At 44.4% G+C, this 19,879-nt stretch overlaps 1 protein-coding gene across 1 annotated transcript in view; it reads left to right on the forward strand.

Annotated features, from left to right (window-relative positions):
* The first annotated feature begins 4,280 nt into the window (after nucleotides 1-4,280).
* DCSTAMP (dendrocyte expressed seven transmembrane protein) overlaps nucleotides 4,281-19,879 on the forward strand; it is a 356,578-nt gene continuing 340,979 nt past the window's right edge. Inside the window, exon 1 of the mRNA XM_069621488.1 lies at nucleotides 4,281-4,435. The gene's annotated coding sequence lies outside the window, so the exon portion shown is untranslated. The remainder of the gene's footprint in view (nucleotides 4,436-19,879) is intronic.

The raw sequence follows: 19,879 nt of genomic DNA on the forward strand, positions 1-19,879 counted from the left end.
GTGTGTGGGTCTGAAGCACAGAATATGTTTGCAAAGCGTTACAGAAAAGAAAATGGCAGGCATTTACAAAATGGACTCCCAATGGTCACATTCAGGTTTAATAGTTTGCAATGTTTGTCACATGATGCGATTTGCTTCTGGCCAACATACTATTTATACTATTCGGGCTATGCGATTACATTTACAGTTTCGCACATAGGTGCAGACTTTAATGTAGCCTCTGTGCTGGAGTGACTTGACTATCAGAGCAGATGTCATAAGGGCTCCCGTGACCTCTGAATCTGATGTGTGTCACTGGAGAGCAGGCTCTGCAGCTCAGGAGGCTGATGCAGAAGGGCACATGAGTCATTATGGATTTGGCATGCAGCCTATGAAAGCAGGATCTGGTTAGCAGATCACCATTTCTGAGCAAGAACAGTTCGTAATTAATACTAATCAAAGAAGCCAGGGCTTCTTCACCCTTGCCAGAAGGAAATTCCTCACAAGGGCCCCAATACTGCAATATGAGGAGATGCTGGCTGGGTTCGGGAGCCTCACAGATTTTTGGTAGAAGAGGAGCTGAGAGGGAAAGTCAGGTCTGATGTTAAGGGTATGCAGCTGTGCACATGTCCTGTCCTCAAAACATAGACATCCATAAAGAATTAAATGTATGATTTCACAATTATGCAGTGTTTCTACATACAGTATTGTCTTTATCCAATATTTTCTGCATGGAGTGTTTTCCACATGTGCTAAATGTGATGCATGCTTTATTGCAGTAGGCCGGTATTTCATGAAACGACAATGCATCCTGGATCCCTTACGCTCACCCCACAGGTCTACAATGAGAGGAGCATCTCTACAGACCCCAACACACCATTGCCTGTGACCCCGGGCCCATCATCATCCAGGTGTAACCCCTAGGAATATGGCGAACGGACCTGCAACCCCTGCCCTGTCACAGACCTGTCCCCCACTGAGTTTGGATGCATCGCTTGGTGCCCTCCGGTGCTGCCTCACATAATTCTCCCCTTCTCTTCCACCATTCCTGCTCCCTCTCTTGTACACCTAACTCTCTCCCTTCACTTTTTTGCATTCCGCTGCAGCAGAAGAGGCATGCGTGAAGGAAAAGTGGTATGCTCAACAAATGACTTGCAGGAAAGTGGGCCTAAACAGATAAACGTTTACTAAATTGTTTTCCCATTACTGCCAAACAGTACTGGTGAGCTACGTGTGCTGAGTATTTGTGGAGTTAAAAATCTAATACGAAAAAACATATTTTCTAACCAATTTATAAACACCAAGGAGTTCAATTTAGTTGAGTCGGCAAACAGCACAGATGTGACCACTTACGATTGTAGATTAATATGCCACAAGTCCCATATGTAATAATCTGATTCCTTTAGATAATGGGTGCAATTTTAACTTAGAAGTCGGACAGACCTGGGTTACTGTGTTAGTTTACACCCACTACCAAGAGGAAACTCTGTCTGCCCTGCCACCTCCTTGCAAGACCAATGGCATTTAAATGGACTCCTATGGCATCAGACTGCTTTTAGCAGGTGCAAAAAAATATGGCCTCCAAAGGTATCCACAGCATGCTGATGGATTTGTGAGGTAGAGAAGATGGGGTCGTGGAACAGAGATGGATTTAACACTCACCAGGCAAACAAACAGTGAGTGGGCATATGTGCCCAGCCCCATCCCTTCCCAGTCTCTCAGAGACACACAGACCCAGCTCCAGTTCCTACCACTTTTTCATTTCCTCCATTCCTGGGCCAGTGGAGAGCAGGCACAGCGGACGTGTCTATGTCACCTGCTACGTGCCTCCCGCAAGAAAGAAGGAGCTGCCATGCCCACGCGGCTTAGGTTTAGCAGGGTGCCTGCCGGTGGTCATGGTCTGCACTCTGTTAATGCTCCTGAAGGCGCTTTCATGCTGAAAGCCTGGCAGACATTGCAAAGAAGAGAGAAGTTTGTTTCTGCAGTATCGGATCGCATTGGCAGCAAGAACAACCAAGTGTTACCCCTGCCTCTACCTTCGTGCCTGCTTGCATTGCCCACTTCACCAACCCATGTTGCTGTGACTTGGGCCCTGAGGGTTTAATGGCCTGGCCCCACACCCATCCCTTGGGGCCTTGTCCTGATTTCATGGCATTTCTTCTCCTTTCTAGCTGCTGCACAATTCCCCCTCCCCTTCTGGTTAACCGGGTCTGAGTCAATTATTTCATTCCCCTGGGGCCCTCTCCCCTTTTCCAGGCCTTTGTGTACCACTCTGAAGCCCCCGCCTCCCGGCTAAACCCCTTTTCTCTGCCTTGGGGGTTACTTTGGCTGGGCCCACAACTTCAGTCTCCTGAGGCCCTGCTGAGATTTGGTGGATTTTTCTGTCCAAGCTGCACTACTTCACCATCCGTTCCCGGCCCTTGAGGGCTTCCTTTCCCAGCCTTTGTGCCCCACACTGTAAACCATCCTCCTCATGCCTGCCACCATAAAGGGGGAGCCACCTTCCCTTGACAAAATGATTTTGCAGGCCACTTTCGGCCTGATGGCAATGGCACATCAGAATCAGTTTGTGGCACGCACAGTTGGCATCATACAAACATACCTCTTATGGTATCATTTGTGGCAAAAGGCATTAAGCTTATACACAGTACAGTGAAATAACACATTAGGACTCATAGGAATCTGAGGCACTGACTTAGATTGTGGCCTGCCTGAGTTTTGAAGGCCCTGTACAACAAAATACATGCAGACTCCCTTATTCCTATGGTATGGCTTGACATGAGAAACATCACAGAAAATAACATTCCAAAAGTGACATTGATCTTCAGTACTATATGGCATCATTGGTATTAACATTAAGAAGTTTTAATGTGCAAGCCAAGAGGATTTTGTTGTGTACTATATGAATCAACACTATAATATTAACATGTAACTAGGTAGCTCAGTGGGTTCAGCGCTCACTTCTGCAATGTTTGTGTGATCTGCAGGTCGAAGAATACGAGTCCGGTGGTAATCTGCTGGAATTTCCGGCACGGTTACCGCCAGACTCGTAATGAGGCCCAATAACTTGACAGTATATACATTGTTATGGAAACAGGTCAAGCAAAAGAATGTGATGATACATTTATTTTATCCATCCTGGATGCCAGGTTTTCCTGTGTAAACCAAAATAGTTTTGTGGTGTGCAATATATGAATGGACACTTAAGAACTCTATAGTTTGGGTGCACTCCTTTAATTACATCTTTGATTTTTAATGATATTTCACATGTGTGGGGTAAGAACACCAGTGCCATGCATACAATTGATCTGCATGCTGTAGGAATTATCCTATGACGTGTTTCCATTGCCCATGTTCATAAGGCCCCCCCTTTTCTTCATTTTTCTTTTTAAGGCTTGCCCTGCCACGTACCCATGTGTGTCAGTCTTCCAACATTGGATTCAACTAACCTTAGAGCCATTTTTCTAGCAAAGTGTGTGGTCTTGATAAGCTGTAAGTAATTCTTTATTGCCTTTAGCCTTTAAACATCTTCATTTCCAACATTAGTGTCAGGCTTGATCATCTAATACTACCATTGATAGCAAAGCCTGCTGAGGAGGCCCAGCTGTTTCCAGTAAGTCAGACCCCTAAACACAGCTAAATGTAATAAAGACAAATGTATAAAAAAAATACTTTTGTCCTGAAATTTCACCACTGTGCTCTTGTTTTTTTTAATTCTTTATATTTCCATATAAAAATGCACAAAAAGTCAATACTCCGGCCACCCTAAACTCTGCCATCATCACCAACCCACCTCGGGCCCTTTGCCAGGGGCTGCCCACTGGGACCTTTGCCTTGAATCTGCCACTGCGGTGGAATCGATGTTACGATTCGCGCCCCCTGCTCTTCCTTTAAGAAAACTTGCACAGACGTAAACCCGTTACGCATGGTGTTAACGCTGTATACGCAAGGTCAGCGCGGTCCAAAATGACCCCAAATAGCTTCCTGCTAGGCACGCCCTGACAGTATGTTTTCTTGCAACAACAAAAAATAAAAGAATACAGAATTCCATGAAATCCAGATTCCAAGAGTCATCCCTATAAGGTACACCTTCCCGGATACAAACCTGCTAATCGTGCGAATGGAAGCACTGTAAGAAGTTACGTTTGGAAGCAGTTCAAAGAAAATACCGCGATGGAATTAGAAATGCATTATGTGTGTTTGCCGACGTCATGCGTGACTGCTTATTCACCTCTTCCCAGTGACAAAGCTGTCCTCGTCCCACTACAGCCCCCGGCTGACAGGTTTTTAGTCACCGTCTGTTTCCTCATTTCGAAGCCCGGGCGTGGCTGGGCACCGCAAGGGAGTGAAGAGGGCTGGCAGCAGGTCCTTGGCTTCTATTTCTGCCATAAATGCCCTTGATTTATCCACAGACGAGTCTGATGCTCTGAGGTACCTGGGGCAAACACAGGAAAAGGTAAAGGAGCTTAACTTTTCCCTTTTCATGTTTCATACTTGATATTATATAAGCAATGCTAATTTGATACAGAGAATTGCTGCCCATGAGTACAGTTGTGGCTTGTATATTTTTCAGAGTAACACTGTTCCTTACAGGTTCGGTTTGTGGTCTGTTACTGGACATTGAACTAAAAAAATATTTATTGTTCACAATGCCGCTTATTTTGGTCATTGGTACCAGGAAATGTGCGAGTTATAACATCAAGCTTTTCTATATGGGTAGAAACACGTTTCTACTCGTGTTGAATTTCGTGCTAAGTTCTAAATTGCTGCTTATGTTTACGTCACACTACACCACTACTTTGCAACACCAGCTTTAATTATTCGGAGCTCACATCCATGCGTGAGTGTTGTAGTGTGAGTTAAGGTTACACCTGTAGTGCAATGGATTCTGCTCGTATTAGGGAAAAGGTTAATTCGGACTGGGTGCTTGCACCTTTCCATTGGCTTGCCCAACACCTGTACTCCTTAACCCTTTATAGGTTGTAAACATAACCACATACACTCAGACACACATATGTATTCAGTGAAAGAAACGTTAGTTAAGAGAGAGTTAAGGTGATCTTCCGACTTTGAAAATCTCACACAAGTTGTAACTCTCCTCCTCCAGCGCATCTGGAGGAGGAATGGGGTTGAAATGTCCAGTTCTGTGTTAGCCCCCACTCACACAGAGGGATTCATGGGGTGTAGACCACCACGGCGCTCTCTGCGGCACATCCCTCGATCCACTACTCCAACCCGGGAAGGAGGCAAGAGAAAGAAGAAGTAGAGACGTCGATATGACTGACTGCATACCAAAGTGTGTGGGGAAGGCGGGGTGTAAGAGGTGAGGGTCTGGGGAGGGCATCATGTTGGGGATGAAGGTATGGGGAGGCCAGGGTGTTGAGCATTAGGGTGTGGGGAGGTCAGGTGCTTAGGATGCGGGTGTGGTGAAGGCAGAAGTGTGTACAGGCAATATTCCAGGGGTCATTTTGTTTGAGTGATAGATGCGATTTTAATGAAAGGTAAGAGTACAGATTCAGGTGCATAAGTGTGCAAGTACAAATAATTGTACATTAGGGCCTGGTGGACAATGGAACCTTCTCTCACTTCCTCAGATCTATCCTGAGGGCAATGTTGTCACCCGCAACCTCTTCATAATTAGAGTCAGAGGGTGTGTAGTCATCCTATGGGGGTAGTAGAACATTCCTGTGTATGTACATGGCTTGCAGGATGTGACAGGGACCTTGTTTAATGCAGGGAATGGGGTGCCTACTTTCATGATATGATGATAGGTTATTTATAACACGCTTAATAACCAGAGGTTTCTAAGCACGGACCGGGGGATCAAACCTGTGGTGCTCCATGTTATCTTGCTTCCAAGGCGAGCATGTTGATCCTGAGCTAGTCTCCCGAGACATGCATACCAGGCCACCCTACTATGTTGTTCGCATTGGTCACACTGTGCACACACAGAGAGGGCATTATTGTACTTGTAGTTCACACATTTGTTGTCATCTATAACTCCTACTGTGCTCCTATGATCATTCACTGGCAATTTGACTACTTACTCAAAATCCGGTACACTGTCCTCTGTGAGTGCTCATGTATGTTAACAAAGGCAAAATCCATAAGGATCCGTGCCTCTTTACCCACATCAAAATATGTGGTTGGAGACACATGCATATTCCCACCACTGAGTGGGGATACATATATAGTGGATTTCCAGCTCTGTGCCCTTCTAAATCAGCGAGTTCTACCACATTCTAGGATTTACAAACCCTTCAAAGTTCGGTTGTTCAAGTATTATTTAAAATTTCCCACTGCACACGGACTGAGCTATTCATGGACATCAGTGAACTTGTGATCATCCATCCGGGTTCGCATGATCCTGCATTTCTTTCATTATGTATTCTCAGACCTACTGATACTTCATTCTGTAACCTGATATCGCTCCTTCCTGCCACATACCCTCCACTGTCTCTTCACACACACTCGCCTATAGCCGTGTTCTATCATACACCACCTTTCACAATAGATTCTGCATGCACCATACTGTAATTACTCACTGTGACCATACCTTTATTCCACCCCTACGTGCGCTCCTTCTCTGGACTATCGCGTTCATCAGTCCATTCAACCCTCTTACCTCTTCCTATCATCTCCCAGTCTTTTGTCACACCCACAAAATGTTCTCAGGCTGAATTACATTTTCTTAACTCATCTACGTCTCTTGTCACCGCTCAACAACTCCTTCTATACCCAACCCTCTCCCACTACTCTATTTTGGGTCCATAAAGCCTAAGCTATCAGTACTGAAACCACTTCATCCATGCCTGATCTCTTTGATTCTCATAACCACACACTTGCAGCCATGGGCATCATTGAGACATGGTTCACCTCTCAACCATGCCTGGCACACTGTCTCCACTTCATTTTCACACTTCCCCTGCTCTTCCAGAAGCAGGGCAGCAGGGTTGGCCCAATGATCAACAAGGTCCAGTTATCCTCTAGTTTCTATCACTCTCCTTTAATTTCACTGCCCCCAACTCCTTACTACTACCCTTCCCACAACTCTTCTGATTTACCAGCCCAAGGCTTTCACAATTCCTTCTCGTATGATTTTGAACCTTCTCCTTGACTCCATTCTCATTGAGGCCCCGATAGTAGTAATGGATGACTTCCACCACCCAAAGTCTCTCCCACCCACCAACTCGACCTCAACTCCATCCTCTCTTTTGACCTTTTACCTCACGTCACAATCTACCACCTCAACCCCAAGAGAGCTTTCTTGACCTCGTCTTTCTCTCCTTCTCACTTCCCACTAATAATATCTCAATTGACCCCTTCTTCTGACCACTCTCGGGTCCACTTAAGTTTTGCTATTCTTCCCAACTTACTCTCCTTCACCTCCTGGCCATTTCCCAATGGAAATTCAAACCTAACCAAAATCAGGTCCTCCTATCCCTCTTGCACTCCAACAAATACCTTCTTTATAGAGTAGACTTTTCAGACTTTAACCATGCTCATCTCTCCCCTTTTATCACCACCATTCATCTCTTGCCTTCACCCCCCACTAACCTTCTACCTCACACCTGGGCGACCCCTCAGATCTTCCTCCTCAAATCCGACATGAAATGCCACCTTCGTAAGTGGCACAAGGGTTGTATACCTCCTCTTCTCTTCACCAATAGGAATACCCTCCTCTCTTTCACCACAGCACTTGGATCTGACAAATCATCCTATGTCACAATTTAATTACTGCTGTTTGTTTTCACCCTCACAAACCCCCCACCGCACAACAAGCCATGCTGCCTGCTCCTCACCCACATGCAGTCTCACCTTCCCTATCCACCAATACCTGTTTCCACTAGTTCTCATTTTAAGATCTGAACAATTGGAGACAATCCTCAATACCCGCCTATCCTTCCCTCAACCTGCTTCTTTTTCCCCACCCCTATTTCCATGATATGATATGATCTTTGATTTATATCGTGCACATACCAAGTGTTTCAGAACTTTGTTCTACACTCACACCAACCCCTGCACTCAGCTGCTTTGAACATTGTACCTGCCTCCTTCTTGGTCGCCCCCTATACCCCTTCACCACACTGTGCAAAGTACTCAGCTTTGCCACCCATATCCTCTACATTTCTCCCCGCTCCTCTCCAACCTCCAATCGCCACTTTAAGGCTGTTATGCTTTCCATGAAAGATCAGTCCCTCTTTAAATTCCTTCTTCTCAGCTTCAATTGCATGGATGAGCTTGCAATCCACTACCTAGCTCACATTATCTCCCGCTACTCTCCACCGTACAAACCCCTACTCTAATATCCTCCTTAATCTTTGTTCTCCGGCCACCGTGGGCTCCCTCGCTCTTCCATTCCTAGTCCCTCCTTGCCCCACACCACTGGACCCACCCTTCTCTTGTGTGTCTTGTTCTGTATCTGGTTTCTGCACCCTGTGTTGCCCTCTATCTACTGATGAACTATGAACTACTTTACTCACTAATGAACGAATGAATGACCGCTAACGTGTGGCACCTGATTCAGGAATGGCCTGTCCACTGTTGTTTTCCTTTCTAATTATTTTTGGACTAAACAAATTTTGCCCACGAAAAATACAAATGCAAAAATACAAAAAATCTTCCTGAACAACACTTTTCTCAACATTTTGTAGGTTGGTTTCGCACAATGTCATAACATGGTGATATGTGATTAACAACAAACGAAACATACGTCGTAACAGCAGAAAAGACAAATACCCAAGTTTTAAGAAAAAATGGCCTCCAAAAATTAAAAACCTTTGTTATCAATCCTTCTAATGAGAAGCCACTTGTATTATGTATAAAGGTCTTAATGAGCAAGGGGAGAGAGAGTAAGAATGCCCTCAGGTTTCTCACGCCATCCAGACAGATATTTTGCAATAACCAGGTTTCTTGCATGGCAATCATGTCATATTGTGCCAAATGATCAGCCCCCTCTCTTTCCTGGTATTCCAAGAGAGGAGGCTGATCTTTTCAGATTTTTTGTTAGGAGTTACATTTCTGCCTGCCCCTTAATGCGGCTGTCAGCCAATCCTAGGTTACTGTAGGAGGGACATATTTTGATCTTACTCACGTTGGTTCCTCCAAGTACACCTTACATCCATTAAGATTACATGAAACGTTAATATTCAGACAGTCATCCTGTGGTAACGTGTGTGTATGCATAATAGTTTTCTCAAAGGAATAACCCATTTTCATAAATGAGATATTATACAATAAGGTAACATCAATTTAATGCGTGGAAAAGAATCAGATTTGCGACCACTTTTGGGTAAATGACCAGTCCTTCGGTAAGGTGACCATATCAATATCTTTGGAGGTTAATACTCGCAGCGGGGGAATAGAATGTAATACATTTACGATGAATGATCTGTTTATTGGGCAATTATTTTTAGGTGGAAAGAGTGATGTTAATGATAATATTCGGGGGTCATGTGTCATGTTATCATTCAAAGACCTCAATTCTCATTCGGTTTTGGAGGATTTGTTGCTTAGAATCCTCCTAGATATTAATGGTGTAGAAGTAACATCGTCCATGTCCATATCCTCTTCTCGGTCATTCATCTGCATATGCCTACATTCACTGTCAACCTCAGATGGTTGGATTGTTGTAACCTCCTTCCTTGATCAAATTGATGGTCCTAAGTCTACCAAAACAGCAGTGGGTCGCTTCAACCATGTGTCCAAAGTAGCAGTGAACTCTTCTGCGTTTTCTTTTTCTTATTTGTCACATTTACATTCCCAATTTCAATCCGATGTTTGCATCTCTATATTTTGGTTGGTAGATCTTCCACATGTTTGCAATATAGGAAAACTAGAGATATTCCCGTCACGTGTAGTGAGTTTTCTTTTTCTTTTCCGTTTCATTAATTTTCACTGTTTTTTTTGTTCGACCACAAGCTTTTTTCCTCATCCAAGTGGTTGGACAATGCGCAATCCTGATAGCCCAGAATGATTTTAATGAGCACTATGTTCCAAACCTATATCAGACTGTAACATATCAGACTTGTTGACAGAATCGCTTTGTTCTGAATCCTGTACTTCTAAGACATTATCAGTAGACTGGCCATTAGTTATTTTTATCAACTGCACTGACACCTCCAGCAAATAATAATTTAATTCAGTGAGTGGGCACAATTAGCAAATTACGGTTCTTCCATTTGTTCAGCTATTCGCTTTAACATTACATAGGGCCTCATTCCGAGTTTGGAGGTAATTATGGCACTATTAGCGCCATGACTACCTCCAATACTGGTACTGAGTCAGCCCTCTTTCAATGGGGACTTACCGGTCTATTCCGAGCTTTGCGAGACCGGTAAGTCCCCATTGAAAAAGCCATTCCCCATTCCCATTTGAGCCCCCATAGGGCTCAATGGGAAGGGGGAAGGCGCTAATAACGATACTGCAAATTGCGGTACCATTATTAGCTCTAAAGCCCCTTAACGGGTCCCGTCCTTAACGCCTGGCAAAACCAGGTGTTAAGGAAGGGACACGCTAAGGGAACTCAGAATAGGGCGCAAAGGGATTACCAGCACCGGTGTCCTTTCCGGTGCCCGGTATCCCTTTGCGCCCAACTCATAATGAGGCCCATATTGTTTTCTCTGAGTTTCCTGTATCACCATAAAAGCAGCCAAGATTGATTTCATGAAAATGTGTGGTTGGCTGTTATTTATGAAATTGGAAGTCAGTGTGGTGTCAATAGTGTTACAACTCGAATTGCATGATTTACCAGAAATCAATTCAAGATTAGGTGTTCCTGATAGACTAGCCTACACAGTATTAGGCACATCTGTTTCCAATATTGTCATTGGTACTGTAGTACTAAGGTAATTTGACTGCAATTCAATGCACATTTGCAATAGTGATTTGTTATTGATGGATATCTTCTCCACATGCTGTGTTGATTCAACTCATTCTTTTTCAATGACGGCATGTGTTATTGGTTCCCTAATGCAGGGTGATGGCGGGTTATCTGACCAATCCAAAAAACATGAAGTGATTTTCCCCACGAGCGATCAGACCATCCTGCATAGCTAACTGTAGTACTGGGGATGTCCATGTTTAGTCGCTCCATTACCATATCTCTGTTACTTAGGGGAAGGGCTTGTGTCGAACCACTGCCCATACTCCTGAGATTGTAACACATTGTCGGGCCGGGGATCATGTTAATGCACCTCGATTGTTAGTGGAATATATTGAGGATTATAAATGAACAATATGGGCACAAACCACAGGCCATCTTTCTAACTTTTGCCTCTCTTACTCAGTTCAAGTACACCATCCGATCAGCAAAATTGAAAGGCCACTCCGCCCACAGTCGACAGACTGTTGACTGTACTTTTATCGTACTTCAAAGTGCGTACGCTACGCGCGGCACTCCTGATTTTGAAGAGCAGGTGGCAGAGCCAGCAAACAGCCACACTCAATTCAGGTAATCCTAAAGCAGCTAGAGCCCAAGGATAGTGCCAACAGCACTTTTCGCACACTCCAACGGACGCACGCTACGCACCGCGCTCTTGATTTTGAAGCGCAGGTGAGCGCAACAAGCAAACAGCCAAAGTCAATTCAGGTAATCCTGAAGCAGCAAGAGCCCAAGGATAGTGTCCACTGCACTTTTCTCGCACATCTAGGCACACACATAATGCGCAGCACTCATGATTTTGAAGAGCAGTGGGGCGGGCCAACAAACAGCCAAAGTCAATTCAGGTAATCCTGAAGCAGCGAGAGCCCAAGGATAGTATCGACTGCATGTTTTTTTGCACATCTAGGCACACACGCTCCATGTGGCGCTCCTGATTTCGAAGAGCAGGGGCGGAACCAGTAAACAGCCATAGTCAATTAACGTAATCCTTAATCAGCAGTTCTATACAAGACAGTTTACTATTTTAAAAGGCATCTTGCAGTGGATGGCTGCTTGATTCAAAGAGCATTTTCCAATGGGATCATGCCATTATAAAACGCTTCTGTAAATCAGGCCTATTGGCTTTTAAATTGCAAAAAGACACAAAGGATTCAAATAAATGTTGCTTTTCATGGCTGTGTGAATACATTTGCTGATTCACAGAGAAGTTACCAGGAGTAATCGTGAACTACTCCAGGGGAGAGAGTATTCGAACCCTGCTGATGTTAATGGTAGGCATTCTGATTTACTCTTCCTTTCCCAGGAGTAAGTCACAGTTAGTCTGAGCACCTTATTTTTGTATAGAATGGTGCTCTTCAGGAGTAAGTCAGAGTTACTACCAGTAATTTATCTGGGAATATTTATTTATATTAAAACCCCTATAAAAACACGTGCAACTTTTGCAAATCACGACTCAATAAAAGGTCAACTAATATGGGTCATTCACAATAGTTTGGAAAATTACCAAATGCATTGTTGTCACATCACATATGAGGCGTACTTATAAATATGCCATTTCAAATTCCTCCACATTGGATCAACCATGTATGACCTTAGAGCAACACCTAGGGACAATAGAAACCATGACATGATTTAACAAACTTGCACAGAGGTTAGCTGAATGTCCCTATTCAGATAACAATAAATTAGCATTCTTTGGCTTAGAATGGGGGGGAAACCTGACTAGATTCTTAAGACTAAGATGGACTGCTGTTACACCATTGAGTTAGGAAATAAAACATATTCACACCTATCCTTGAGGGGAGGTATGTGCTCATAAATCAAGCTCTTAACATGGCTTTCATGTTGCCTCTTCATCAATTAATGATAATCTGTGCAGGTGCATTGTTCTAGCATGGACTTCTTTTCATTTACAGTACTCAAAAGGAATTCATGAATTAACTACTTTTTTTAATCTTAAACATGAATGTAAAGTAACTACAATGCTCTATATGGCGCACCAGGTGTAACGCTTACCCCACACACATATCATTAAGAATGTTGGTTTGAGACAGATTGTTTGGGCATTCAGTTATTCATACCATTCACTTTAGTGAAAGAGGTATTTCGGTTATCTTATACCTGCAGAGCCCATGGAGGCCAAACAAATGATTTTGTTTTGTTGTTGAATGTGAGTGACTTAACTACGAACGTATGTTTACTGTCACCCTTTTTAAAGTAACTGAGATTCCTCATTTAGAACCAATGATCATACGTTCATTTTTAATTTATCATGATGCTTAGCAGTACATGTACATTTCCGCCATTTTGCCTTGAAGACTTTTCCCCCATCATTTCAATAGCATTTTGTCTCTTTTTTTGGCGAAAGGTCATTGATGTATCTCTGCAGATGTAACATTCTTAAGTCACACATTCCATTTTGAGAATCTTGCCAGCCTCAGGGAAACACATTCTGTTAGGGACAGATGTAGGAGCTGACTGGGTGGAAACTCATTGCTGCTGAGAGAATACATTTCTTAATCAACATTTAGTCCACGTTGCAAGTTACCACAATTACTATTACTACTATATGTAGTATCATTTCTGTTTCTATGTTTTATCAGCAACAGGGGGGATTGTAGCTTTCACCCTGCGATGGGGGGCTGACATGACTGGTAACAGCCCGCACCCCCCAAATCGCACACTGGGATTTACCGGTGTGTGTAGATCGTTTTTCTTTCTTCTTCTGTTAGAAGATGGGCTCAGCACATAGTGCGTGAGTCCATCTCCTGAAGAAAGGGGAATAAAAAGAAAAAAATGGCTGCCACACTTAAAATGGAAAAGGGACTAGGTCGGATTACGGCAGTGATAAGAAACATGGAAAAAATATCTGCCGTCATCCGAAGAGGGATCTAGTCCCCTTGCTATTTTATGCCACATGTGCAGGTGGTAATTGCATAGTCACATCCGGGGAAGACAGATTGTGATTGGTCAATCCGTTTTTCCCGTGTCTAAATGCTGAATGCATCTGCATTTTTTGCCGAGAAGCACCTAAATATTAGATCGTTTTCACCCTGAAGATTGCGTGCCAAGCCAGTTCTCACACAAGGACATAAGATGAAACGACGCAGTTCCATGGAAGGGCCTCAATAGTAGTCATATTAGATTCTGTTTGTCCTAAGTTAAAATAGTCAATTTCTGTTTTCCTGATTGATGACCATCATAATTTGAAGCTTGCCCCAAATCAACAAGCTGCCTATGCCTAAAACAATGCCATCAGTTGATAAATATTTTCTTTAGAACCTGAGCCATTGCAATAGGTTTGCCAAGTGAGCTTCTCCCATGGCCACATTGCTGGAACAAATGTGGCCTTCCTGAGTCTCGCTAGTGGTTGACAGTTGAGGGTGGCAAGACCCAGTAGTTAGTGAAATGTTTCTGGCATCTTTTAACGCATCTGGACCCTATAGCCATGTGTTATAACTTGTGACTTGCCTTCCCTCCTATTGCTATGTCTGTTTGGAATTTTATAAATGCCCAGATGCAGAATGCTGAGAGAATGTTATCTGCTGTGTGTTCTGAGAGTGGCAGCTGAAGAGAGCCTGACTGAGAGAGAGTGTGCCGGTGGATGCCTCCCAAGAGTCCTACCTGATGTGTCCAAGATGTGTCCCATTGGGAAGTCATTGTACTAGAAACCTGCACCTGGAACTGAACTAAGTAAAGAAGCTTACTTGTCTCACACCTGAGACTCAGAGTCATCTCTGCCAAGAACCTTGTTATAATACCGGTGATGAGCTGGAGAACCTACATGTGTCTGGGACCTGCCCTGTGCTGGGGGGACAGCAGAAGACAGGGACAATGAAGTAAGGCACATCCACTAGCCCTTAACCCTGAAGACCCTCTCCATTTGAAACTAGGCAATAGCCTGGGCAGGAGTGTCGGCCATCGCTGCAAGGGGTAGCTGGTGAAAGGAAGGCCTGTCAGGGCTGCAAGGTGCAGTCAGGCCAGGGAGTGCCTTCTAAGGCATCAAGGGTGGCATTGTGGCTGAAGTGTCAGTTGTGAGAACCCAGAAGGTGTCTCATCCACTAGTCCCCGGGGATCTGTCATCCAGGTGGCCAGGACACGGCCATCACTTTGGGATCCAGTTCCTGAGGGTGGACCAGTGTGGAGGATTACCTGGGTGAGGAGTCTTTGGGGAGTGGGACACCAGATGGTGAGACGCGGTATCCCCTTCCCTGTAACACCTTTACCCCATCCCATCCAGTAGGATATTTATGTACTCTATACCCCCCCTTTTTACAACACAAACACTTTCTTACAGACAGCCCGCTCTAAGAGAAAGCGGACTTACACCTGTTCCGTGTACCTGACATGTCCCAATAATATGGGGTCAGACAAGGTCAGGCAATTATTGACAATCACTCACACCTGACTTCCACTACACTTCCCCACACGGCAGAGCACGGGAGCACACTCTGAGAGAGGCAAAGCAGACAAGGAAACAGCAGTTTCAAGATGTCAGCTGAGCATGAGGTGAAACATGGCAAAACCAAAGGGGATCGCAAGTAGGGAAATTGCCTTGACCTTTTCGACAATATGCGCATTCATTTCCAGAGACCATGAGAATTGAAAGCGTAAGACCAGGAAACCAGGCTGACGAATACTGCATTGTGTGTCGGAGATACATGGGGCCCTCCCACGTCAGTAATCAAGGCAGGGAGAATTGCCAGCCGCCATGGTACTGTCCTTGGCTCCAAGAACAAAGCAGCATTAGTGAAGTCAACACAGCCGGTGAGTTTGGGAGACCGATACAAGACCGGTATGTGTTGAGGCCAAGGTTGCAAGCAGCAACATTGTATGGCGAGCTCTGGAACAAACATTGTTAAAACACATGTGATAAGAGACGCAAGTGAAGTTAAACTGCTGATAAGTAATTGAACTGTAAGCCAAGCTAAAATACCTTTGACAGAGTGGTCCAGTACCACATGGGTGCTCAATCGAATGTCTCTGTAAGGCATCCAGCTGAGAAGTAAAACAGCAGATACATTTGGTTTGAGCCTGGCGGAGGGGGACCAATTGAAAGAGAATGAATAAATGTGAATCGAAGTGGTCCTGTGACGGGTCAACGAAAATCCTGTGCACAGTCGAAAGTCTTTGATTTTGATTAAATAGAAAACGTTTGGAAAAGTATGTGAATGTGGTACGAGCCCGGCAGAGGGAGACCAATTGAAGGTTTTTGTGTTAAAGGGGGTCTGAGCCCGGCGGAGGGGCAGGCGGGGTGAACAGTAAATCACCTGAGAAGTTGTATCAGTGAAAATCCTGAGAAAGAAGGAACTTTTTTGTCATGTTGCATCAGGTCCTCTGAAATAAGAGACTTCGAATGACAAAGAGACTTTGACACAGAAGGTCTTGATGTTGAAGTCTTGAACTACCTCCTCGCGCTGGAGAAGCCAGAGACTGTGCTAAGCTTGAGTGTACCGCCTTGTCCCATGCTGAAAACATGGGGAAGGGAAGCCAACGGCTTGAACATCCTGACATATCATTTATTGAACACTTTTCCTTTGCATAATATTGTTTCCTGTACTATTTGTATTTAAAAGTGAGGATTGGCATTAGGTTTATTAGTATAGGCACTTTTATTTTGACAAGACACCACTAGGACTGCGTTATTATTATTTGATGGCCGTAGCTTTCTCCCATCTTTAGATTTAGGATTAGACAGGCATTTTTCAAACCCAATTGAAGTTCAATAAACACCCTTGAACTGTGATCACTTTTGTCTGTGTTACTGTTTGATACCATGCCTTCCTTACACAGCCTAGTTGAGTGGAGGTCCGGCACTGTGAGGGGCAGCCTAGCCGAAGAGAAGAGCAGCCTGCAAGTGGTCCAGCATACCGGCAAGAAGCAGCAAGTACTGAATTTAGATTCTTACTAGGTTGAGCACTGGAGAGTGGTGGTCCGAGCATTACCTGTTCCTTCTTTTCTTTTCTGAGCTGCAGCTGGGCTCTGGGACTTGTGTGCCCATCTGCGTCCTTGCGTGACAGTTGTGGGATCAGGTACAGAGTAGACGCAGTGGCTGAGCAGTCCAGTTGAGGGAGCATTGGCAGAGCTCCGTCCTCTTGTGGAGTGCAAATGATGTTGTCATAGTGTGAAGGGCCAATTGCAGGCCACGCAGGCGGCGCCTGCAATTAATGTTCAGTAGAAGGCCGTTGTCACAAACGCGACAGGGATTGCATAAACAGGAACAGGAAGGCTGGCATCTTCTGTGGTGGTTGTCAGGGGCAACTTGATGTCAGTTTGGAAGTGTGGCTGACCAGGGTACTGCACACCATTATAGGAGGGTGTCCGCAGAGCAAACATTTGAGGAGAAGCCTTGTCAGTGAGCAAGATGACATGCTTGAGGGGCTAACATCCCAGAAGTGGCTTCTCAGAGGTACTGTACAGAAGAAAGGGGTTGTGCACTCACTGTTGTGACCTGCACCTTTATGAGGAGGGTGTAGTCAGAATCCCAGGTCATGCCTCATTTGCTGAACTGGTTTTGAATGCTCTGGGGAACAGCCACCTGTTGGTGCTGCAAGAGTATAAAGACTTTCACTTATTAAATTGCATCAAGAAGATGTTGAGTTAGCCCAAGGAGGCCTAATGCTCATTCAGATACATGGGTGTCTTTTCTACAATCGTTATGATTGTGCTGCCAGAGTTATATGATTCCTTAAGAGCTTTCGGTCCTGTTGTGGTATTAGGGCACCTTTGCTGAACTGATGTTTTGTTAAGTTGTTTCCGGTAGTTGGGTCAATGTAGGGTTGTGATGTGAGGCCTGTTCTAATTAAGAGCTGTGTTGGTGTGCACACTGTCAGGGCTGGCGTGTGTCTGGATGTTACGCTGAATGGATTTGTGAAATGACGTGGCCTCTGTAGTGGGAGTAAAGCACATTTGGAATTTCATGTGTTTTTGTGTAATGTTTTACCTCCACAGGAACAATCAATGTCTGCAGACGTTAAGCTCAGGACATGGACTTGTTAAGGCTTTCGAAAACATGTCTCCAATTGCTATGTTCAAGGGTTCTTACTTATTGTGAGTTGAGTGGAGATGAGTGTATGTTTGTTTATGTGTATGTAACTGGGGTCGTGGCCTAGCAAACCACGGGTCCAGTTGGCGGTGGCAGTTTGTGTTTTGTGGTAGTGTAGTGCCAGCTGGTATGAGTTATGGACTACCTATATGCCGCTTTGGAGTGCTGGACACTCATGAAGGTGTTGGGGTGTTGGATACCCAGGATATGGCAGTAGTTTTTGTGGCCAGTGCAGTGCAGATACTATGGTGGCTTGGTAGTAGCTGTGCCACCCTGTGGCCTGGAATTGGACACAATAATGGTTTGGTGTTGAATGTTATGGTGAAAGGTACAACAGTGAGGGATTGCGTCTATGACTGGGTCATTTGTGGGGTGTTGGCGCCGTGTCGCTTTTAGGTCAGTGGTTAGAGGTGTGGTGTTTGGCGTCCTCATTGTTGCTGTCGTTGGATGCGGTTAACATTGGGGGGGTTGGTTTTGGGTATGTGTTCCACTTTGCCCAATGGTGGGTACATCCGGTTCTTGTTGGGGCGTTGTGTGCCTGAGTTCTAGTGGTGAGGCTGCTCTGGGGCTGAAAGCCTTAAATTTAGTTTGGTTTGGTATACTTTCTTCATTTGTTTGGTGCCTCTGCTGCGTAGTACAGGGGAGGGGCATTGATTGTGTAGATTTGTCCCAATGTCTGTTGATTTGTGAGGACGGTGGTAGGGTTTGGTGTTGAGTAGAGTTTTTGGGTGGATTTAGTGCTGGAATGTGTTCTGGGGTTTAGGGACGAACATGTGTTGGGCTTTTGTGTATGCATGTCTCTTTTGGGTGTTTGAAGGAGGGAGATGTGTTATGACTTGTGACTTGCCTTCCCTCCTGTTGCTATGTATGTTTATAATGTTATGAGTGCCCAGATGCAGAATGCTGAGAGAATGTTATCTACTGTGTGTTCTGAGAGTGGCAGTTGAAGAGAGCCTGACTGAGAGAGAGGGTTTGAGGGGATGTCTCCCGAGAGCCTTACCTGATGTGTCCTAGTTGTGTCCCATTTAGAAGTCATTGTACCTGTAACTTGTACCTGGAACTGAACTAAGTAAAAAGCTTACTTGTGTCACATCTGCGACTCAGAGTCTTCTCTGCCAAGACCTGCGTTACAATACCATGTTACATAAAAATGGTTGACTGCCTAAGGCATGGAGCATTGCCAGAAATACCTTCTGAAGCTTCTTGAATACCTCACAAAGCAACCTCTAGTAATGAGCAGGAAACATAGAAAGACAACTCCAGTTCTAGATGTTGTTACCTATTAACCAGTGACAGAGTCTACACATTTGGAAGTCAGTTGAGCATTCATCCAGAAGTACAACATTGTGGATCTTGGTATGGATGTTGGCATTATCTTGCCCTGGATCATTTTAGATGTTCTGCAAGGAACTGCTTTTTTCAAATCATTGGCACCACATTATAGTTCCTTCAAGCTTGAAAATATCCACAGAACTTTCATTATAAAAGATTTTCTCTGCAGAAGCATGCACACTGCCTCAGAGAACCTTGGATAGCCCAAGGTGCTCCATGATTTTTCTGTGCGTGCTAAAGAATATAAAATGAGAAACTACTGCATTGATCAAAGGGGGTTGCATTGTTCTTAAGCATCCATCAATGACTGCTCTCACCTTCAGCAATTCCTTTAACTCCAATCTTCTTTACTGCAAGCACTGAGCAATGCAATTGGAAGCTGATGAGAATTTATCAACAATTACCGCTAACCTGCTATCATTTGCGAGAACTTTCCTTCATTTGGATGTTTGGGTGCGAAGGTAATGTTGTCAAAATAATTACCATCTTCCACATGATGGCTTATTCCCATTTAAGCCCAGTTTGACTTCTGACGCTTGTCACTCAGATATTTTGTGGAATCGTTTTGTGTAGCATTAACTTTATTGCTGCACTTATTGATGCTGTATCCTGAACAACGGTCTTTCCTAAATAACATACGT

The sequence above is a fragment of the Ambystoma mexicanum genome, chromosome 5q (genome assembly GCF_040938575.1).
Source record: "Ambystoma mexicanum isolate Mex_15411 chromosome 5q, UKY_AmexF1_1, whole genome shotgun sequence".
In the NCBI taxonomy this organism is placed as follows: domain Eukaryota; kingdom Metazoa; phylum Chordata; class Amphibia; order Caudata; family Ambystomatidae; genus Ambystoma; species Ambystoma mexicanum.